At 51.8% G+C, this 24,410-nt stretch overlaps 1 protein-coding gene across 1 annotated transcript in view; it reads right to left on the reverse strand.

Annotated features, from left to right (window-relative positions):
- Positions 1–23,594, reverse strand: part of GRB10 (growth factor receptor bound protein 10) — a 177,119-nt gene extending 153,525 nt beyond the window's left edge. Inside the window, exon 1 of the mRNA XM_008703457.2 lies at positions 23,208–23,594. The gene's annotated coding sequence lies outside the window, so the exon portion shown is untranslated. The remainder of the gene's footprint in view (positions 1–23,207) is intronic.
- Between the last annotated feature and the right edge of the window lie 816 nt (positions 23,595–24,410).

Raw genomic sequence — 24,410 nt, forward strand, 5'->3', positions numbered from 1 at the left:
CTGGGTGGTGAGGTCCGCTAAGCCTCTGACCTTTGGTTGCGGCTCAGGTTGTGATCTCAGGGTCCTGGGATCCATCCCCGTGACAGGCTCTGCGCTCAGCCGCAAGGCTGCTTGGGATTTGGTCTCTCCCTCTGCCCCTCCCCCTTCTCGTACTCTCTCTCTCTCTCTCTCAAATAAACAAATTTTTTTTAAAGATTTTATTTATTTATTTATTTGACAGAGAGAGAGACAGCCAGTGAGAGAGGGAACACAAGCAGGGGGAGTGGGATAGGAAGAAGCAGGTTCCCAGCGGAGGAGCCTGATATGGGGCTCGATCCCAGAACGCCAGGATCACGCCCTGAGCCGAAGGCAGACACTTAACAACTGAGCCACCCAGGCGCCCCTCAAATAAACAAATCTTTAAAGGGAAAAAAAAAATTCTCTATAAAAATTACTAAAATTAATCTAAATCCTTTTAGAATTCCATTGCCGTCCACAAAATCGTGCTGCCAAATGCCCAGAGAGGCAGGCGCCCCCGCACCCCACAGGGGGCCTCCCAGGAGAAAAGCCGGAGCTGAGACCTGTGAAGGAATCTGTCCTTCATTTTGACTAACGCCACCTGCGTCAGCGACTGAAACACTTCTCCTTTCCAGCAGCGATCACGTATTCCTCACGTCCCTGGCCTCCCCTTCACACTTCCCAAGCTGCCGGGCGCTCAACACCCCGGATACGCTCTACGGCTTGTCACGCGTCACCTGCGTGGTATAATCAACAAATACTTGGTCCTTATCCCAGTTCCCAGCCCACGGCTCCTCCAACTCCCGGAACCTCCGGAGTGATGAGTGTCTCGTATGCTAATGAAGCAGGTGGCTGGGACCCCTGGATCCCCTCAGGATGGCAGCTAGACAGTCACCAGAAAGACCAGGCATGGTTAGGACGTGCAACTCTCCCTGCCTTCATGAGCTCCAGGGAAGGGACAGGGGCTAGACTGAGCTACCTGCAAAAGGCCAAGGAGCTGATGAATCATGCCCACCTAAGAGAACCTCCACAAAACCCCTAAAGGACGGGGTTCGGGGACTTCCAGGTGGGTGAGCACTCTGGGGTGCCGGGAGCTCCCAGGGAGATTGTGGAAGCTGCACGTGCCCCCTTCCCCTACACCTCACTCTATGCGTTTCTTCCATCTGGCTGTTCCTGAGTTATAGCCTTTATAAAAAACCTACAAATGTAAGTAAAGTGCCTTCCTGAATTCCATTAGCCATTGTAGCAAACTATCAAACCTAAGAGGGTCATACCCCCAGTTTAGACTCATCCGGTCAGAAGTACAGGGGCCTGGGACTTCAGCTGGCATCTGAAGTGGGGGCCCCTTATGGCGCCGTCTTGAGCCCTAGAACCGTGGGGTCTGACAAACTCCATGGGGGGCAGCGTCAGGGCCGCACAGAGTGACAGGCCATCCCGCTGCTGTCTGGAGATGTGTAGAGCCGACATCTAGCATCAGAAGCATTGTGAATAAAAAATGTAAGCCGACAGAGAAAGACAGGTCTCAGGGCCAGGACCCACATCCCCTCCACTTGCAGTCTGTCTGTCTGCACAGTGAGCTCCTGGCCGGCTTCACCCACCCTGACTCCAAGGCTCTGGGTCTGAGTGCTGGCTGAGGCTGCGGAGCCCCGAGCCTTCTGCGGGCAGTTTGGCCAGGTCAGAGGAGGGACAGAGCCGGGTCACTCTGCCCCTCTCCCCTCTCAGCTTACCTTCTGCACCTCACGTACAAAGTGGCGGCCTCACTCTTGTTCCGAAGCGCTCTGGGGGGCCCTCAGCGTGACGCCTGTGTCGGATTCCTCTGCAGACACTCAAGTTTCCCGTGGGGAAACAGGCCAGGAACTCTGCCCTACGATCTGCACAGCCAGCAACAGCAGGTGCACGGCCCAGGCTCAGCGAACAGCAGTCACCGAATCACCCCACGTCTCACAGCCCTGGACGTGGGCCGGACAGAGCTTCTATCCACACCCCACACCCAAGCCGACCCCTCAGGGAACACACATCGAGGGGGCACCAGCCGCTCACACCACCATCTCCCCACAGTATCCGCACTGTAGCCCCTGAAAGAACACGAATACTGAAGACTGAAGCCCAGGGCTCCCCACCTCATCTGGTGCCTAACAACTAGGGGCCTCATGTCTTCAGGGCATCCCTGAGCTACAGCGGACACAAGAGACACAAGAGATGAGCCACAGGGTCCTCCTCACCAGGGAGGGGGTGCTGCAGGGCCCGCTCGGAGAGACCCCAGCATCCCGGCACCCCTGCCACACCCTGCATCTGCGTCTCCAACCACAGCAGCCTCTCACGGGAGCCCCGGCTCCGACCGACCTCACGTGCCAAGGGCAACATCAAAACCCCCTTGAGGATACTAACCCAGGGCCTCTCCCTGCCGAGCGCATGCTGGGGTGTCCTGGAGGCACAGGACAGGTGACCAAATGCAGAAGCAGGTTTGAGAACCCAGCTGCCTTCTGTTAAGCCGGATCTTAAAGGGATTTACAAAGTGTAAAAGGACAACACCCTCCTCATTACTTTTATTATTTGAAAATACAGCTATTTTTTTCTTAAAAAATAGTCCTTATGTTTACATATAACAAATTTATTCTTCTTTTTATGGAGGAATAAGTATTTTGTAAATGTGTCTTCGCAACAGCAAAGATCAATATACACAGCCACAAAAACATGGGCTCTGTAGGGTCACCAGTCATTTTAAGGGTGTGAAGTGGGTCCTGGGAGCGAATGTGTAAGGCCTGCAGTCTCGACAGCCCTCGACAGCCCTCGCAGACCCTCAGGGGGCAGGGGATGCCTCTGGGACAGCGGCCTTGCCTGGCGCCCAGGACATGCACTTGGATGGCCCCCGGGACAGCCTGCACCACCACCTGCCACACTTGCACAGAAACCAAAGCTCTTGGGGAACAGGAGCCCTTACAGAGGCCATCAATCAGGAAAGATTTCCCGAACAATGATAACTGTGTTTCAGAACGGTTCACCTGAGACAGGGCCATGAAAATAAATGAGGGCACTCCCTTGGGGGGGGGGGCAAATCGGAGGGGGGAGCACCTCTGAAGAGTAACTGCTCAACTGTACTCCCCAAAGGCCTGTCCTGCAGGGACTGTGGCAAGACGCACAGCTGGAAGCCATTCCTAACATTCTTCCCTGCCTCTGGAATAAGCCACCAAACAGGGACAGAGAGAAAATGTCACACGTCCAGTATTTCCAGTTTCCTAGCAGAGTTCTGCAGGACGGGCAGCCTCCCCAGGGCTCCTACAGACACCAGAGCAACACTCTCTGCCCTTGCCTCTCCCAGGAGAAACCTGGGCTGAACTCGACGGTACACTCAGGGCACCCAGGGCACTTGGACAGATCTCCCCCCGACACGTTCTCCATAACGTTGGTCCAGGCTGCTCCTCTCCTTGGGTTTTAAGTGTCCGTCCGACGTGGAAGACCAGACCCCGCAGCCGGAGGTGACACGCTGCGGGGGACAGGGAGGGACACAGTGTCCCCCGGGGCAGACAGCGCCCCACTCTCACCCACTGCAGGATTACCTCCCAGGACTGAGCACACGCTTAAGGGGAAAGAGGATCTATTTCTGACCTGAGGACGTGAGATTGACTCTGCTAAATGGGCCAAGGACCTTCGTAATGCCTGTTATTTCTATCCATAAGGACGCGCTACTGTGCACGGGGAAAGGAAAGAAACCCATGCACCGAGCTTACCGTGCTCACCACTGCAGGCCCAAACCAACCCTGAGAGGTACCTAAAAAGTCAAATGAATCAAATGGCACATGTGTGTCCAAAACTTGACACCAGAAGGACCGGAGGCTAAGTGAGTTCGCCACGCAGACGTACATCTGTTCAGGTGACGACCTCCACCTTTGTAGCAATCCAACGACCTCGAACACTGTGAGAAATAAAAAAGGAGTACAATTGTGCGAGGCCTGGTACAAGATCAGTTCCCTGCCTCCAAAAGGCCATTCCAAACCCAAGGTCTTGGCAACCACATTCAAAACTAGGAGGCGGCCACCACACCTGAAAACAAAGGAGAACACATACTACCTGACAGCACAGGGCAAAATAATACTGTGTTCCCAAACTTCACTGCCTCTAGACCATCCTGAATGCAAGATCCCGGGACTGTCAAGAACCCAGGATCTCTCCTGCAAAACACCTCCAGCAAAAGGAAATTAAATGTTTGCTGAAGACCAGCTATCTGCCAGGCACCCTGAAATGAATTAACTTATTTGCCTTTGATATTTAAAATGTGGAGAGCATGAGGCGCCTGGATGGCACAGCGGTTAAGCCTCTGCCTTCGGCTCAGGGCGTGATCCCAGCGTTCTGGGATCGAGCCCCACATCGGGCTCCTCCGCTAGGAGCCTGCTTCTTCCTCTCCCACTCCCCCTGCTTGTGTTCCCTCTCTCGCTGGCTGTTTCTATCTCTGTCGAATAAATAAATAAAATCTTAAAAAATAATAATAATAAATAAATAAATAAAAATAAAAAATAAAATGTGGAGAGCAGGACGCCTGGGGGCTCAGTTGGTTAAGTGTCTGACTTTGGCTCAGGTCATGATCCCAGGGTCCTGGGATGGAGCCCCATGTGGGCTCCTTGCTCGATGGGGAATCTGTTTCTCCATCTCCCTCTGCCCCTGCTCCTGGGCTCGCTCACGCTCTTTCTTTCTCTTAAATAAATATATAAAATCTTTAAAATGCTGAGAACAAAGAAGCAACATGTGTGGGCAAAGTCCTTCCTCTTATCACACATATCTTCATTCATTTGAGCAGGTGGGCCTTTGGTGGAAACCCACTACCCCTCCCTTCTCCCTTCTCAGGAGAACAAAGAACCTGGGACTTGGGACCCAAAGCTCTCTGAGGACAAGTCTTACCCTTCCATCCACTCATGCCTGCTTGACCCCGAACGAGGCCTGTGACCAGGAGGGATCCCACCTCCCCATCTATAGAAGGGAGACTCTCCCTCGCTTGCAGGGTTGTCCTGAGGGTCAAAAGCAAGCCAGGTAAACCCAGTGCCAGGCAGAGGAAGCAATCCGCCACCAGCCCCCCCTTCTCAAACGGCAGCAGGATGTCTTATGCAAGCAGTTTCTGGAGTCAACTAGAAAATGCAGACACCTCTCCACTATCCAGCATAGCAACCACAACACTAGGCTCCAAGAGCACCGTGACGACCAATACAAGTTTTGGTGTTCTGTAAAAGGTTCTTCTAAATATAACTTACTCTACGAATGTTCACATCTAAGCAGCCTTCCTTAAAGCATTAGTTATAAGAGAGGATTCTAGAGAAACAAAGGACAGCAAGCTGTAAGATGTACACCCCCCCCAAGCACACAAAGACTGGCAAAATAGCCACTATCAGTAATTAAATGTAAATAAATTAAATCCTCAAAAGGCAGAGATTGGCAGGATGGAAAAAAATAAAGACACACAATCCAACAATATGCTGTTTCCAGGAGACTCACTTTAGAACAAAAGATACAATCAGGTTCCAAGTGAAAAGACAGAAAAAGATTATTTTGTGTTAACAGTGACAAAAAAGAGAGTTCGGATGGCTATTTCACCATCAGCCAAAATTCACTTTAAGTGAAAATTTTTAGAAAAACAAAGAAGGACATTCTATATTGAAAACAGGGTCAATTCATCAAAAAGATTTAACAACTGGGGCACCTGAGTGGCTCAGTCAGTTGAGCATCTGACTCTTGACCTCAGCTCAGGTCTTGACCTCAGGGTCGTGAGTTCAAGCCCCGCGTTGGGCTCCATGGTGAGCCTGGAGCCTGCTTAACCTGGAATGAACTAAACCAAAAGCCGCCAGAAGGAAGAAAAGGGTAAAGATCAGAGCAACGATGAATAAAACACAGAAGAGAAAAACAACAGAGAAAATCAACAAAACCAAAAGCTTTTTCTTTGAAAAGATCAACAAAATTGACAAACCACTAGCTAGACTGATTAAGAAAAAAGAGAGCGCACTCGAGATTACTATAATTGGAAATGAAAGTGGGCACACTGCAATTTTACAGAAATAAAATGGATTATAAGAGAGAACTATCAACAACTGCATGCCAACAAATGGGATAAGATAGATGAAATGGACGGATTCCTAGAAATGCACCATCTACCCAAACAACATCATGAGGAACTAGAAAGACCTCAAGTAGATCGGGAACGAGTAAGGAGATTAAATCAATAACCAAAGAAAAGCCCTGGATTGGATGGCTTCACTGAAGAATTCTACCAAACATGTGAAGAAGTATTCAAATCAACCCTTCTCAAAAGATTCCAAAAGCTCCAGAGGACACACTTCCCACTCATTCGGTAAAGCCAGCATTTCCCGGACACCAAAGCCAAAGGCACTCCAAGGAAACTAGAGACCAGTACCGCTGATGAACGCTGATGCAAAATCCTCAACAAAACGCAACACTAGTAAACCGAATTCAGTAGTATATTAAAAGGATGACACACCTGACCAGTGGGATTTGTTCGAGGAATTTCAACCTACAAAAACCAATCAAGAGAACACACCACATTCATAGAATGAACGGGAAAAACCGACATAATCATCTCACTTGACGAAGAAAAAGCACTTGACAAAATTCAACACCCTGTCTTGACACAAACACTCAATAAACTAGGAACAGAAGATGTCATGGTCCGTTCAGGCTACTATGACAAAGTGCCACACACTGGGCAGTTTATAAAGAACAGAAATTTATTGCTCACAGTTCCCGAAAGCTAGAAATCCAAGAGCAGCATACCGGCACCATCGAGGGAGGGCTCTGTTCCAGGTCACAGACCTCTCATCATACCTTCACAGGCCAGAAGGAGCTAGAGAGCTCTGTGGGATCTCTTTTACAAAAGCACTAATCCCGTTCCTGAGGCCTCCACCCTCATGACCTAATCACCTCCTGAAGGCCCCCACCTACTAGGATTTCAACATATGAATTCTGGGAGGACACCAAACATCCAGACCATAGCCGAAGGAAACTCTAACCATGATAGTTTTTCACATATGAAAAATCCCCAACTAACAGCATACTCAAAGGCAGAAGAGTGAAAGCTTTCCCTCTAAGATCAAGAATAAGTCAAGAAGGGGGCGCCGGGGTGGCTCAGATGGTTGAGCATCTGCCTTCAGCTCAGGTCATGATCTCAGGGTCCTGGGATAGAGCCCTGTGTCGGGCTCCCTGCTCAGTGGGGAGTCTGCTTCTCCTTCTCCCTACGCCCCTCCCCCCAGCTCCTGCACGCTCACTCACTCTCTCAAAAATAAATAAATAAGGGGCGCCTGGGTGGCACAGTGGTTAAGCATCTGCCTTCGGCTCAGGGCGTGATCCTGGTGTTATGGGATCGAGCCCCACATCAGGCTCTTCCGCCATGAGCCTGCTTCTTCCTCTCCCACTCCCCCTGCTTGTGTTCCCTCTCTCACTGGCTGTCTCTATCTCTGTCGAATAAATAAATAAAATCTTAAAAAAAAAAAAAAAGGGTAAGTCAAGGAGGCCTGCTTTCATCACTTCTATTCAACATAGTACTGGAAGCTCTAACCAGAGCAATTAGGCAAGAAAAATAAATACATGGTATCTAAATTGGAAAGAAAAAACTAAAGTTATCTCTATTCCCAGATGATGTGACCTTGTATGCAGGAAACTCTAAAGATTGCAGATACACATAAAACTATTAGAATGAATAAATGAATTCATCAAGGTTATAGGATATAAAATCAACAGCTGTTTTTCTATATAAAATGAACAATCCAAAAATGAAATTTAAGAAAATAATTCCATTTACAGTAGCACCAAGAACAATAATTAGGAAAAAATTTAACAAAAAGTGAAAGAGTTGTAACACTGAAGTCTATAAAATGTTGCTATAAGAATACAAAGAAGACCTCGGGGTGCCTGGGTGACTCAGTCAGTTAAGCATCTGCCTTCAGCTCAGGTCATGATCCTAGGGTCCTGGGATTCAACCGCACCTTGGGCTCCCCGCTCAGTGGGGTGCTTTTCCCTCTCTCTCTCTCTGCTCCTCCCCCCACTCATGCTTTCTCTATTGCTCTCTCTCAAATACATAAATAAAATATTTTTTAAAAAAGAATACAAGGATGACCTAAATAAGACAATATACCTTGTGTTAATGGATTGGAAGACTTACTTGTTACCACTAAGATAAAACGGCCTACAGATACAAAGCTGTTCCCATCAAAATCCCACCAACACTTTTTGCAGAAATATAAAAAGCTGCCTAAAATTTATATGGATTCTCAAGGTACCCCAAAAAGCCAAAACAATACTGAAAAAGAAGATCAAAGTTGGAGAACTCACACTTCTAATATCAAAACTTACTACAAAGCTATGGTAATCAAAACAGTGTCATATGGCCTAAGGACAAACACAAAGACTGATGGATTAGGGTAACGAGCCCAGAAATCAATGCTCGTGTCTATGGTGGGTTGATTTCTACCAAGGGTGCTAAGACCATTCAATGGGGAAGGACAGTCTCTTTAACAAATCACTCTGGGAAGACTGGATATCCACATGCAAAACAAAGAAATGAACCCTCACCTTACATCATGAACAAAAATTAACTCAAAATGGATCGTAGTCCTAAATCCAAAATCTAAAACTATACCACTCTTGGAAGAAAATGGGAAATTTTCACAACTTTGAATGTGGCAATAAGGTCTTGGATAAGACACTGAAAGAAAAGGAAGCAAAAGAATAAAACAGAGACGCTGAACTTAATCAAAATTAAAAACTTTTTGTGCGTCAAAGGACGAGAGAGTGAAAGGATAACCCACAGAAAGGGAAACAGTTGCAAATCATATATCTAATAAGGGATTAATACACAGAATATATAAAGAGCTCCTACAACTCAACAACAAAATGCAAACTGAAACCCTGATGAGACAGCACTTTACACCTATCGGGACAGTTATTATTTGTTTAAAGAATCAGAAAACATCAAGTATTGATGAGGATGGGGAGAAACCGGAATGCTTGTCCACTGCTCGTGGGAACGCAAAATGGTGCAGCCACTATGGAAAACAGTCCGGCAGCTTCTCAGAAACACTAAAAATAGGATTACTATCAGATCCTGCAATTCTACACCTAGGTATGCACCCAAAAAAAATCTGAAAGCAAGGACACAAATGGGTACTTGTATACTGATGTTTGTAAAAGCACTATTCGCAACAGTCACAAGGTAAGAAGAATCCAAATACCCATCAACACTTGAATGGATAAACAAAAGATGGCGTATACATACAGAGTATTATTCGGCCATAAAAAGCAATGATGTACCAACTGCCACCACAACATGGACGAATCTTGAAAACATGATGAGAAATGAAAGAAGCCAGGCCCAAAGCCCACTTACCATAGGAACCCACTAGTAGAACTATCCCCCACAGGGAAATCCAGAGACAGAAAAGAGGTTAGTGGTTGCTGAGGGGTGGTGGGGGTAACGGAATGACAGTAATAACCAAGTTGTTCTAAAATTGAATGGTGGCTCAGGGTGCCTGGGTGACTCAGTCGGTTGAGCGATCAACTGTTGATTTTGGCTCAGGTCAGGATCTCAGGGTCATGGGTTCAAGTGCAGAGCCCATTTGAGATTCTCTCTCTCCATCTCTCTGTCCCTCTCCCTGCTCATGCTAAATAAATAAATAAATAAATAAATAAATAAATAAATAAAATCTAAAAAAAAAAAAAAACAAATAAAATAAAATTGGTGCCAGTTGCACATACCTGTGAATACAGTACTGGGCATCATATATATTACATGTATCTACACATACACACACACACTAATTGCACACATCACTTGTACACTTAAAATTTAATTGGGGAAACTGTGGTGTGTGAATTATCTCTCTATAAAGCTGTTTTTATGAAAGAACTCTATAAAAGACTAGCCCTGTGACGCAATCAGCCCAAAGGGTATCGTGCCCCCCAAATTTGGAACCAGCATAATTTATCCTCCCTTTGGAGTGTCGCACTGAATTTTCTGAAAGTTCTGCCACAGGAAACGAGCTTTATCTACCCCGACATTTCCAAGCACATCTGGCCAAGGAATATTATTAGCTCTGAGGCATCTATTAGCCCTCGGGAAAGCACTAAGCTGTCCACCATCACCACAAGCACGGAGACGCTGGATAAAGGCTGACAAAGGAAGGGCATTCAAAGCCCCATGGGCTCCATCAATGCCCCTGCTGAGCAACACGAGGGGAGGCAGGAAGACAAACATTTCAAAGGGCCCACGATCCCAGGAAAGCTTTAGGTGGTGGAATTTTTCAAAAGGCGGAAGGAAGAAGAGCTGGTGCCCAGAGTACAGGCTGACACACACAACAGAGATTCCCAGGTGAGTAAGAAAGAAGCTGGGGCACTCATGTCCTCTTCCCTAACTGGGAGCGACGACCCTGCCCACCTTCCCCCAGACAGCAGAGCTCAGGATGGCAGAAGGTGGGCGGCCTCCCGGGGACACTGGCGGGAGAGTCTCTCCCCACTGCTTGGGGCCCTAGGGCTTACAAACTCAATGGGACACAAATCCCGCACTCTTAGGATGAAGACAGGTAGGGCTTCCAGACCGTGCAAGATTCCAAAGGCTTCAAACTTTAAGTTTTCTTTCATCAGAAACAAAAGAGAAACCGCCGAATAAAACCCACAGAATCCAAGTAAATGTCAAAGTGGGACTCTGGGCAAATATTTTAATAATGGAATAAAGTATGGATGCATTTAAGAACACCATTTACAGTCACGGAGGGCTAATAGCTGAAAAATTTCTGGCAGAATTCCTAGATTAAGTAATAGCGTGAGTAAGAAGAGCTCTCACCAGGTTAAGCAGCCTTTTCAGAGAATTTTAGAGAAGAAACCAGAGATATAATGGAACAAACGTATGATGACCTTAGTCCATGAAGCGTGGCTCCAACCCGCAGCATACATGGGGCCCCGGGCCGCACCCCAGACTTATTGTGCTGGAATGGGCCTGGTCACAAGATCCTGGGGCAACTCACATGCCCCTTCCAGTTTAAGTACTGTTGTCGGACACGGTTAATCCCAAACCTGGGTCAATACTGACAGCTGTTAGCTCCCTCCAGGAAAACAAGTGAAAAATCCATGGGGACCATTTCTTTATTGTTGAGCCAACCCTCAGCCACACCCCCCTCTGCTCACTGTCCATTCCTCCATGGACATCACTATGCTCAGCAGGAGCGGGATGGCAGCGCACGGAGGGGACACGCTGGCTCCTCCAACACCTGCTGAGTGAATGATTCCCAGGGTCCTTGTGCAAACCCATCCAGCGCACTCCTGAAGCCCTCCTCCCACTTGAGCGTTTGAAAACAGGTGCTGAGAGCTTCCAGCCGTTGGCGGCGAAGGCAAATAACCAGAGCCCAGCTGCCAGCACCATTCTGCAGAGAAGTCAATTGCGATGAGGACTAGGAGAACTGGCGGGGACCTAGAGGTCCCACCCACGCGCTCAGGCCTGCCTTCCTTCCCTGATATCAGACTAGAGCTGGGAGCATCTAGAGCTCAGCTCCCCACGGACCAGGAAGGTTCTAGAGAGTCCTGGATTCCCTGCCCAAAGAGACAGAGGACAAAAGGCAAGGCAGAAGCAAAGGGGTTCAGTACACACCTACTGGCCCCATACATAATAGGCATCACTGCTCCGCATAATCCTCTAATTCAGCCCCTACCAGCTGGGGAGGAACCAAGCCCACTCCACGTGGGAGGAGGGAAGGGGAATATTTTCCCCAAATCCATCAGAATAAGCCTTCGTGGAAAGGGTTCAGGTACTTTTAGGGTTTGGGATGGGTTAGGACTCTGAGTCATTTTCAACCCCTATGAATTCTATGAACAGGAGCAAATACGGTGCATCCTGTTGATTTTGGATGTGAGGTGTGGCCATGTCAACTGCAGGGTGTGCTTCTGAGGCCCGTGTGGGTGGGGCCGGGTGAGCCCTGGGACTGGGCCAGCGTTTTCAGTCTGATGTAAAACACAGAAACAAGAAGGGCACACCATGGCCTCCTGTCACGTGCTCTGCCGGACCCCCTCCCAGGGTCCACAGGGCTCAGACTGCCCTACCGCCACCCCTCACTCTGCCCTTGACCTTTTGATTAGACAATAATTCTGGCAGGTGGGAGCTGCCAAGTTTCTGAGCCCGGAACACGGCTCCTGAACCAAGCATCCCTTCTCAAGCTGTGGGCCCATAAGAATCACCTGGCTGCTTTACAAAGACGTGGGATTCCAGATCCCAGCTCTGCAAGTCGGTCTCCTGGATAGGGGCAAGGCCTGGGGGAGGTTCAGAGGTCACTAGGTGAAAAACCCTGGTCTCTCCTAGCCATCCCTCCACTGAGGCATTGTCAGGACATCACCTTCCATCTGAAAGGAAGGTACATCCGTTCTGGTCCGTGCAGACTTTCCCAAGGTATTCTTATGGCGTCACGAGTCCACACTCCAAGGGGCTGCCCGGCTTTTGTGGGACCACCAGGGCTGAGCATTAGTGAATTCAGATTGCGGCAAAAAGTCAAAAGAGGCAGGGTCCTCTGAAAAGTTCAGAAACCCAGGTCTGACTGGTGCTCACGCGATGGCTCAAGGAGTGACTAACAGCCAGCAAAATGCAACGACCTAACGCACACTTTCACTCCACCACTCTGGAATCCCGTGGGAATCCTGTGGCCTGCGTTCCATGGCAGTTAACACACGGCCCCCTCCATCCTACAAGGCAGTGAGTCCCATCCCTGTTTCAGGGGGAAGGCAGGGAGTCCCCTAAGTCTGCTGTGCGCTAACACCCCCCACGACCATGCTTCCCATGTGGCTGCCTAGCACTCCAAATCCGGACTAAGTCTTCTTCTGTGGGTCTTTACCAGCTTTATGCTCTCGAGTGCCAGAGAAGAATAAAACTAAGTCCTTCTCCCACACCCACCCCCATCCCCACCCAACACACAGAACTCGCAGGTCCCAGGCTAAAGTGCGGGCATGTGACGCCTGCTCCCCCTACACAGAGGGACAACCCAGCATATGGCACAGGAGCAGAGACAGTGCCTGGTGCCATGGTGACCTCTAACCAGACTCCGAGGCTCAGCACTCCAGGGCCACCACCGGTCAAATCCTGGCTGTCACTCACCACCTTTCACACTTCCAGAGAACCGTGAGGGAAGGCGCCCGCTTCTTCCTTGCTCGGCAGGGAATGAGACGTCCAGCCGCACAGACAGCAGCCTCCCCAGACAATAGCTACTATGTGTGGGCACCTCCAACAAAATCTCTGTCAACAGCCTGGCAGGGACTCCTGCCATCAACGGACAAATGGCAGGTGATCAAAGGGGCAATCACCATGTAGAACAGGTGATCTGATTGTTCTAAGAGCGAGGGCAAGGAAGTCCCACCTGTGTTTGGAGTGATCGGCTAAACTAATTCAAGCGTGTGAAATCTCCCCAACGTCTCACACTTCACCCTACTCGTCAGACAGGTGCGCTCCACGGAGGCGGCGGATTTGGAGAGAAAGGGGCAATGTGACAAGCTGTGTCTATCCCGGGCTTTTCTACCCCACGATATATGTCACTGAGGTATAAAAGAAGTCCAGGCAGGCTTTGGTATCTGTCCTTAGCAGAGAAAAAGGTCCAGTTCCCCCCTGGAAACCCTTATCTGTTAATTTCTCCAGCTGGCTCCCACACCCACTGCCCACCACTTGGCTAAGAGATAGTGGACGGGTTTATCTGGGTACAGTTATTACTTGTTACATATTAAACAATTAACTTAGAAACGGTTACATAACACCATCCGACAGCTGACAGCTAACACCCAGAGGCTACAGGATCCTGGACTCCTGCAGGCCAGCAGGAGACCAGGCTGGGGGCAGCGCTTCTGAGAAGACGCAGCCCCTGGGAGCCCCTGGGCCACCAAAGCGCACAGCGAGAACAGCGAGCTGCTGACCACTGGCGCCTTTACCAATCACCCAGGCCTGGCCCTTCCTGGACAACACGCGGATGAGGACTACGCAGCCACACTGCAGGGCTTGCCCGCAGTGCATCCTCATCCCTGGTGCAGCACTGGTTGTGCCAGGCCCACCACACGGGGTCGCTGCGCACACCGTGGGAGACCAGGCTAGGGCGCCCACCGAGACCAGCTGGGGCACAGGCCACACAGCTACGTCCCCACTCGGAAACTTGGGTGCAGAACACCAGATTCTGGTGTCCTAAGCATCCCCAGACACAGCCGTACGTGCTCTAACACGGAGAAGTAGGGAAGCCATCCTGGCAAGGGTGGGATACTGCCCTGCCTCCAAAATGAGAGCCAACCCTACCACTTCACATGCGCCCCAGAAGACCCCATAGCACAGGCCTGGCCCCACAATGCTCAGCTTCAAGGGGATAGCATTCTGAGGAAGGGGGGGGGGGAGAAGGATGGCCCAAAAGCCCATATGACCGGGTCACGCCCTAAGGCTTCAGCAAGCCCCTCCACCAGCCAAGCCCTGGTTCTCAGGGCAATCCAAAAGAAACACCCTGCTCCTTCCACTGCCCCGCGGCCTCCCAGACAAGCCACCTCCATTCTGATGGGCAAAGACACACACTGCTCACAGAAACACAACGTCCTCCTTATCCACCTGTGAGACCATGCAGAGCACTGAGCTGGGGGAATCCCAGCCCACCACAAGTCAGACTCGTGAGGGCACATCCACTCTTTTCACCTGCCCGGGGGCCTGGGTGAGCACCAGGGCCGGCCAGTTCTGGTTTTCCAGGATCACTCCCACCCCTCTCCAAAATGTCAGAGCAAGAACAGCAGGAAGGAAGAAGCTACCTCTTGAAACCAGAGGCACAAAGCTAATAGACTGGACACACGGGAGCGTGGGCTGTGCGCTATGAGCGGTGTACGGATGTGCGCATGCGCAAAGCCCACACGGCCCTGAACCCGCCTGGACATACGTGACTTGCTCGGGACCACGGAGCCAGTCTGTCCGGGAACACGGCAGGAAGAGCTGGAAGCTGGAGAGGGCTGTAAGAACAACCTGGAAGCGGCCCTGACACGGAGCCACCCCACCACACTCACAGCTAGGAAAGGGAGCAGCGAGCGGGGAAGCCCACCGGGGCAGGGCGTTCAGACACGTGCAGCACCACGCGCAGCTCCCAAGAAGGAGCGGCCGGCCACGGGTCCCCTCGCTCCCAGAAGACTCGGCGAAGACACAGCACATACTCACCTGACCAGGAGCGGCTCCAGGCGACCAGGACCACGTGCTCTCAGGATTTTAAAGTCGACCCCATGAAAGTGGACCAAAAGCGGAGCATTCAACCCAAAACGAAGGGCAGCGAGCCTTTCTCAGGGTTCTGGCAGATGGTGAATGGCCTGGGCTTCGCAAGGGGAGGCGAAGCACACACGCCACCGAAGTGTTAAAGCCCATAATGGGCACCCGTCCAGTGGAGATGCTGCAGGGTAAACTGAGGCACAGAAACCAACCCTGAAATTCTAGAAGAAATCAAAGTGCAGATAGATGAACTTGCCTCAGGTCACAGAGCAAGTCACCAGCACAGATGAACCCTGCTTTCCACCCAGATTTGAGGCTCCCCTGCTGCTCTCTGTGGTGACTCCCCAACAGTCAACACCCAGAAGGGGTGCAGGGGTCCCATCCACCCCTGCGCTCTGCTCTCAACCCCCACAGTGAACTCCTCCGCCTGCTCTCACAGGCCGTGCAGCCTCCTGGGCAAGAGTGATTCACAGGACAGAAGGGCCCTCCTCTGCCACACCCCCCATAAAAAATACCAGTGCTTGCAGCTAAAGGCGTGTGGGAGAGCAAGAGGTAAAACCGCCAGGCAGCAGATCCTGAAAAGCCAGGGCCTGTGCCAGATGACCCACTGAACACACACTGGGCTGCGCTGGGACCACAGGAAGGGGATCTTGGAAAAGGTATAGAACCGGAAAGCCAGTGGACCAGGGGAAGCTGAATCAAATACGCAAGAGAGCCAGACACTGGCCAGAAAGTGGAGACACAGCCAGACATGCCGCCAGGCCCGCCAAGTGTCAGGAAGGAGAACCACCATTTACCTCTGGCCGCGCAGGAAGGGCAGGGTCCAGACAAGAGCATTAACTCCCGTCAAAGGACCAGCTGAAGCCGCATCCCCCCCACCCCACCCAGCCATCAGCCAGGCGAATGCCCTGCTCTCACCACCAGAACACTGGGCTGCTTTCCAGAAGTAGCAGCGGGTCTCTGAGCCTCTGGGACCACGCTGGGCACAGGTGGGCCGGGGGCAGGTGATGCAGGACTACCGATGTCCCCAGAGCCCACAGTAGCCTGCCTCGTCAGCAATAAAGAGGCTTCTGCACACAGTCTACCCAGCCAAAAAGAAACGTCCTAAGCCGTGGGCACCAAGGCCCCCCACACACAACGGGACAGCCAGACAACGGTCCCCTGAGGCCCACCGTCAGCTCTTCAGGGATGCCTCTGAAAGCAGGCTGTCAGAGAAGGGCCCAGACGTCTAAGCAAAGCCTTGAACCTGAAACACAGAGGCTAAGCAGAGTGCGTTGGACACACCCTGTCAGCCTCACATGTCTCGGCCTCTGTCTGACCACTGCTGGGGCGACCACCAGGGCACAGACCCGGTAGGCCCCGTGGATGAGGAAGGTCAGCCCACGCGGCCTGCACCAGCACTCACCGGCCCGCACCCACGGCCCAGCAGGCAGAGGTGGGCACGAATGGAAGATGAATCCCTCTCCAGCCCGCCCCAGCCCCAGGACTGTGTGGGGACAGTGACAATCTGGAGTCACCCATCACACACCGCCCTCGTTCATGCCTCCCTCCCACCTTCACCTCTGCTTCCCCAGGCTTGGACATCCAAATAAAGCACACCTGTAAGCTCTCACCTGCCACAGGCTCTGCTTTCCGCCTATATCAGGCACAAATGTGTAGAAAAATGTGACAATAATGTAAAAATTTGACAAAGGAACTATATAAGAAAAAAAAAAAGAAATTAATATACCCCCCTTAAAATTTAACAAATACCATATCTATGAAAAAAAGATGTTATGCCATTAAAATAAAAATAATCATTCTTGGTGATGATGGAGTGTCGCTGTACGTTCACTGACAGATGCCCCGCTCTGCTGGGGATGCTGAGGGTGGGGGGAGGCCATCCGTGGCAGGGAGGGGCACACAGAAAATCTGTTTTCTGCTCAGTTTTGCAGTAAATCTAAAAACTGCTCTGAAAAACAAAGTCTACTGAAAGAAAAGAATCAGAGAAGTCCTTGGGGATTAAAAATTAAAACAGAAATTTAAAATCCACTAGAAAGTTTTAAAAGTTAGCCTGACATACTGCACAACCTCGAACAACAGAACAGATAGAAAACAGGAAATAGAAGTAATTGGAGAAACAGTCCCAGAGCCTAACAAACAAACAAAAGCCACTCTAGGAAGAGAGAAAGGGAAAGGCACAAGAAAAGAAATTAAAGAATTAAAAAACATGTCCCACACCTGAAGGACCTGGGTTTCCAGCCTGAAGGGACCCTCGCTGTACCCCACACAATAGATGGAGACCCCCCTACAAGGCACTTCTACAAGGGATCTCCAAAGATAAAAAAAAGAAAATCCCAGAAGCTTCTAGACATGGAAAAAAGGGAAAAAAAGAAAAACGGAAAAAAAACCCCACAACACTGAGAAGGTTTCATACCAAGAATCAAGAATCAGATCAGGTTCATTCTCAACCTCATTCTGCCTAAAGACAGCGACATCCTTCAAATTTTTGAGGGAAAACGATCTGCAGTTTAAGACGCTATCCTTGGACAAACGTATCTGAGAGGAGAACAAGGATGTTTGCTGACACACAAGGTCTCAAGAATTGGCAGGTCCCTGTTTTTTGGAAGCTACCATGGAATGTTCTCCATCCCACTGTGGGAAGAAACGAGGAAAGAGTCACGGGATCCTTGAGAAAGGCAAAGAGCGCGGCCAGGTTGATGGGGAAGGAAGATTCCGCGTGGGGCAGGGAGTGCTGAGTAGGTAACTACCCAGCAAATGCAAAAGCACTCCCTGAGCAAGCACAATGTCTGGCGAGACAGGGAACGGGAGCACAGGGCACCTCGCGGCTCAGCCCCCACAGGGTCAGCAGTGCGTGATGGCCCAGCCCGTCCCCGGAGAGACAGGATGTACAAGTGCAGGACAGGGACCGGACGGACAGAGCCGGGACTCCTCACCTTCCAGGCAGAGAAGTCAAAGAAGCACATGAGAAACAGGGGACATCTGCTTAGAAACATGGATAAATCTGTATAGAAAAAACTAAACCTGGTTACTTCTGGGGAGCTGACTGTTCATACACATAGATCATTCTAATTACAAAATCAAACTAAATTTAATAACGGTCTGCCCCGGGTGCTGAGGGATTAGGAAGCCGGGGGACAGTGCAAATGGAGGGACCTTGTATGGTGGCGGGCCAGGAGAGCAGGGGATGGGCCCCTACCTAGGGAGGCTGTCTGTGCCCACCGCAGCCCTACATGCTGCAGGGTGGGGAGAAGAGCCAGGCTTCCGGTGTGGAGACAGTCCAAGTCGGGGGCACAGAGCCCCATCCTGCCTTATCCTTCCTCCAAAGCTCCCACACACCCTGGGGAGACGTAGGCCTCGGTCTCATCTTCACATTTCTCTAGAAACATCCTAGCCGGGTTTCCATGAGTCCCACAGAATTTTGGGGGAGAGGACAGCATCCTAGGAAAAGCAGCCTGAAGGCCCTTGGGGAACACACCCTGGCCTGCGCTGGGCCACAGAGGATCCGGAGCAGGGCTTCCACATCACTCAGTTCAACCCCCCACCTGGTGGCAAGATTTGCAAGCAGGAGCCCAGATTTGGAGCAAGGTATCGTCCTTAAACCAAATGAGCCCTCCTGTCCACGTGAGGCTAGTGTACAAACTTCTGAACTTAGAAGTTCCTCAGTTCGGGGGCGCCTGGGTGGCACAGCGGTTAAGCGTCTGCCCTTGGCTCAGGGCGTGATCCTGGCATTCTGGGATCGAGCCCCACATCAGGCTCTTCCGCCATGAGCCTGCTTCTTCCTCTCCCACTCCCCCTGCTTGTGTTCCCTCTCTCGCTGGCTGTCTCTGTCTCTGTCAAATAAATAAATAAAATCTTTAAAAAAAAAAAAAAGAAGTTCCTCAGTTCGTAGCAGCTTTCCAGTCGCTCACTATGAGCTTCCTGACGCATGTGTTCCTAAAATGACCACTATTAGATATGTGATCTGAGAAAAGTTTGTACATCAAGGGGAGTTCTCAACTCACAAATGGTGGGGAGAGGACACTCCCAGGGATGATAGGTAAAAAAATAAATAAATAAGCAAACCAAAGGTCCAGCTCATTAGAGAAGTGAGTGCCTGCAGGGTCTCTGCACCCCGAGAAGCATCTCAAGGGGGATCCAGGCGACTTGTGGTCAGTAGCCCGGGAGGTCCTCACTGGTGGCTCCCACGTGACAAGACAAGAGAAAAGGTACACAGGGGTGTTCAGGCATCCCTCACAGTTCTGTATTCTCAGAGCCCCCCCCCCCAGGGTGGGGTGGTGCCCGATAGCTCCAGATGGGGCCAGACAGAGCACGGTCACCTTGCAGTTCTATTTGTGGTGACAATGACACCAAAGGGTCCCAGCTGCCAGCCTTGCTTCCAGAGGACAATAAGGATGCAACACTGAGGGCCAGCATGCATGCAGCTCCTCCGATACCAAGTACTTTCGGGGCCCACATTACCAGGCAAGACTGCAGCGCCCGGTGCCTGGGCTCACTGACCCGGCTGGAAAACCCAGCCAGGACTCAGGGAGATGCAGGGCCACCCACCAGCACAGCCCTTGGACGGGGCGCAGAGCCATTTCCCAGGGGCACGGTCAGCCCGTCAGCATCCAGGGCCCTAGCTCATTTCTGTCCCAGCCGGGCTAAGTGACTCTGTAGACTCCAGACACCAACCAATCTTGGGGTCCTGACAACAGACGCCACCTGACCCCGCATGCCTGAGACCAGGGGTCTCCGCCTCTCTTGTTCCTGGTCCAGGGGAACCAGCTGCGGATGCCTTGTTACTCACTATCCTCTGGTTCAAATGCTTTGCCCCCAGGTAACGTCTATGTTCCACCACCCATCTTTACTCTTGGAATCCCAGCTGTGAGGAGCTCCAGCCGACCCTGCTACAGGTAGGTCAGAAAAGGATCCTTACAGAGACTGGTGCTCAAAGCAGGTTATGGTCCGTTCAACAAGGTCTGGCAGAGAACACCCGCCAAGCACCGGCAGGCAAAGGGATGAAAAGCAGAGCTTCTTTCTCGCAGACCTCGTGGATTAATAGAAAACAGGATAATCAGGCACACAAGCTGCTCAAAGACAAGGCTGAGTGTGCACAGAAGTGGGGTGTCCGAGCTCTAGCTAAGCGTCACCACTACACAGAGGGTCACACCACTCCAACAGCCCTTGCCGGTAAACACACCCTTGGCTCCCGTGTTCCCCATGAGCTTATTAGTTACCCTGCTCAGGCCCACCGCACCAGGAAACAGTGGATCCCGGGGTCAAATTGGATCCCGGGGCTGCATGAGCAGCCCTCATGCAAACGTCAGGACAGGCCACTACCCTGCGCAGAGCAGAAACGGAGCAGGATTCCTCCCCAGCACCCATTCCCAAAGGAGGTGCCAAAACACACCATCCACTCTGGCAGCTCCAGCCCAAATCAGTCCTCAAATCAAGGATCTCAACAATCAAGGAAGGTCTCTACAAAGCCTGTGTATAAATTCGATATTGAAAAATAGGAGTAATATTCTAGTTTCCCCAGTGGCATCCAGTGGTGATGAAACAACCTGAGTTCTGGGCAGGCACCCGATTTCCACCTGGACACAGAGCCCCGAGGCTCCTCTCCGTCTCAATGCCATCTCCGCCACGGCACAGGCAAAAACAGAGATCCCCTCAGAGTCGGTGAACCCCAAAAGCAGAAAGTCAGAATCACTCTGGTTTCTGCCTCTGCAATGACCTTCCGTCACGCCAGAACAGGGCTCTCTGGGTTGCCATCTCAAAGGACAGTCACACCATTTCTCTTCCCAACATTAAAGAAGAGCCGTCAGCCCTTCCGGGAGCTTGCGGTTTTATGCTCCCCCTGCTTTCATCTCGTTCCAGTTAACAGGCCCTGTGATCCCCAGGAGCAGGGACAAAAGCCCGTTCCTCGGAGAGGAGTTCAGAAGCTCCTCCAAGCCAACGAGGGCAGCGAAGGCAAAGGTGTCCCCACCAGAGGGAGAGAGAAGGCGGGGGAGCAGATAGCTCGCCAGGAGCGTGCAGCTAAAATATGAACACAGATCAGACTCCCGCCAGGGCCTGAATGGATGAGATGTGCTCCACACCCATTAGCGCGCAGACCTCGTGGGTCACCAGATCCCCAAAGCACCCTGACTGCCAAGCCTCGCCCACCAAGTCGCTCCACTGTCTTAATTCCTTCCATAATTTCCCATAATTTGACAGTTGAGCAAAAACTAAAGACCGGTTAAAGAGAACAAATCTTCACTAGCAGAAAAAGTTTTATTTAAATTTTGAACATGACTGGTTACTTAAATGCTGAGACAAGGCAAGGATTTTCTCCCCACGAGCCCACGCATTTCCATGTTGGCTTAACAGACGGGGATATTGCGCACATGCAAAGACACCAGCTTCCTCCCGGCTGCAAGAACAGACCCCTCAGCTCTGAGTTCTGACCCTGACTCAAAAACATCCTTACCACTCTGTGGGTTTTTCTTCCCCTGCAGAGACGGACAGAATTCCAAGAAAATAGGTTCCTTAAATTAGGCCACCTTCAAAGCATTAGGTTTTATCAGATATACCAACCCAGAATTTCTACAGCTCTTGAGACCAAGCCGAAGGCACAAAAGCTGCTTCTGTTCAAGCAGGAGTTTGGTTTCTATACCTTGTGAAGTCTCAGACCAGCCACCCCACCAAAATCAAAGTTCTGTGCTAGCTCTTAGATTCTGACTTGGGCTCTGTCTAGTCGGGCAGTCACTGTGGGTGTCCTGGGTTCCAATCCTGCCAGCCACCACCAGTAAACCCCTAAACAAGTAGCTGGCACAAACCCACCCTGCTCTGGGTTCCCGGCTCACAAAGGAAAGGCATTCTGCCCACCCCAACACTGCCCCAAAAGTGGTACAGACCACAGGCAACAGGGCAACTGGTGACTTCAGGGATGCACAGCTTTTATTAAAACACCGTTTTAATTCCATTAAACAGAACTTGCCATATTGAACTCATGACATCAAAGCTTCCTCCCCAAATAAATGTGGATGTAAGTACAAAAAGTGTACAAATCGATGAAGGCCTGGTGACAGGACAGCAATCTGGAAGATGGGGAGCCCCCAGAGCGGTAACAGAGCCTCCTGCTTCGACAGGTGTGTGGCTGGAAGGAGGAACCTCCTCCGGGCCACTTCTCTCTTTCAGAGGCAGATGGACTCTTGCAGAAGCATGGAACACACAGGACTAAAAGGGAAAAAAATCCAAAGCTTAGGTCCTGGTGACAGCTCCGTCATTTGCTGGCCCTGTGACCCCAGCATGCCAAGTAAGCTCCTGAGCCTCAGTTTCCATACCTGTAAAACAGGGATTAGCGGGCTGTACAGGATGAAAGCAAGGAGGCTTCTAAGGAGTCTCGTACACTGTGAAACACTACAGCAGTCCCCGGAGCTCTGCTTCTCAGTTACAGGAGACACTCGCCGGGTGTGTAACTCTGTCTGTCCTCACATTCCCTCCCTGTAATCTGGGGATTGGCCTGTGTGGCCCTTCTCTTTAAGTGTTCCCAACAAAACTCAAGTATTATGCACAGTAACCCTAGAGTTCAGATTTTTCACAGAAAAAAAAAAGTCATTTAGCATCATTCCTGGAAACACATTTGGTTTCAGGGCTTCTCCTTAATAAAATACCCCCCGAGACACCTCGCCGTGGCCATAAGTCACAACTTGTTCCTTCTCCAGAAACCTAGCTTCTTCCTATTTCTCCTCTTGCAAAGAGAGAGGCGGACGCTGGGTCAACTCTGGCGAAAAATCACCAGCTTTGTGCCATAAACCCCCAGTCAACGCCTGTTGCTGTGCTACCAACATGTGTTCTTAGTAAAACTGAGCGAAACGTTAAATAGAGCACCATTTCTGAACCTCGGGGGCTGCAAACGGCTGAATCAGCATTTTCGGAAACAAAGTGTTCTGGGCCTGGCCTTGTAAACAGCAGCACAGAGAAAGTTGTGCAATAATGCATATTTACTCACGAGCGCTACTTGTTTGGGCTTTTTCTTTGCATCTCTTGAATGAAAGTGACTACGACGTTTGCAAGAAAGCCTTCTTTCCGATGTGTCGCTGAGATCCACGACCGGGTCAAAGTCACCTGTGGCTCCCCTACGCTACCCACCGTTTCGGTCAGAGCAAATGACAAAAAGTCGGCGTTTCTTCCAATCCCAAGAAAAGATGAACACAATCAAAAGTCGAGAACACCCCTAATTTCCATAACGCACATGCTCGAGGGCAGTGGCAAAGCAGGCTTTTGGAGAGGCGACCAGCGAAGGCGGAGAGTTGCATCAGAAATTTCCTTCTGCGAACGGTCTGGCTCTTATCACATTTCCACGGCTGGCGGGCGGCTGATCCGCGAGCCCACAACTTGGTGTTAGGCCCCGGCGGCGGGTAACGGGGCCACGAAGAGAACCAAAAAAAAAAAAAAGATTCCACGGCCGGGCCACGCTCCGGCTGGGGGAGAGCCCGGCCTCACCGCCCCAGTCGCCGGGCGCGGGCGCACCCAGGGCTGCAGGGGCGCCTGCAGCCCACCCTCCGGGCGGCCTCGACCCCGAGGGCCCGGCGCACGCAGCCTCCCGGCCCAGTCCCAGCCCGCGGGCGGCCGGCGTCGGACGGGAGGGCTCGGGAAGGCGCCGCCCGGCCCCTTGGCTGCCGGGCCGGGAGCGCCTTGCTAGCCCCCCGCCGCCGGCTCCCCGCTACCAGCCGCCGGCTCCCCGCCGAGCGCCGCAGCCCCCGGCCCGGAGGCGACGCCCTTCCGCCCGCCGCGCCCCCGCGGCGCCCGGCGTCCCCGGCCGGCCGGCCCGCGCGCAGACAATGACGGCGCGGGGACCGCCCGCCTCCCGGCCCGGCTGCGCCGACCACAAAGTAACTTGCCGCCGCGCTCCCCGCCCAACTCCGTACCTGCCGCGGCGCCGCTCGGCCGCCTCCGCGTAGCGCCAGCACCCTCGGCGCGGCCGGGGCGGGCGAGGGCGGCGCGCAGGGCGGTCCCGGCCCCCGCGCGCCGCCGCCCAGGGGCTGCGCGCAAACTTTGGGCTTCGCGCGGGTCTCCGCGGCCTCCCAGCCGAGCCCGCCGCCGGCGCGCCACTCGCGTCCCTTCCTGCCTCCTCCCGGCCTCCCCACCCCCTCGCTGGGCTTTAAACTCTCCCGGCCCCGCCCGCCGCCGCCCGCCTCCGCCCGCCTCCGCC

The sequence above is a fragment of the Ursus maritimus genome, unplaced genomic scaffold (genome assembly GCF_017311325.1).
Source record: "Ursus maritimus isolate PB19 unplaced genomic scaffold, ASM1731132v1 scaffold_3, whole genome shotgun sequence".
Lineage (NCBI taxonomy): Eukaryota > Metazoa > Chordata > Mammalia > Carnivora > Ursidae > Ursus > Ursus maritimus.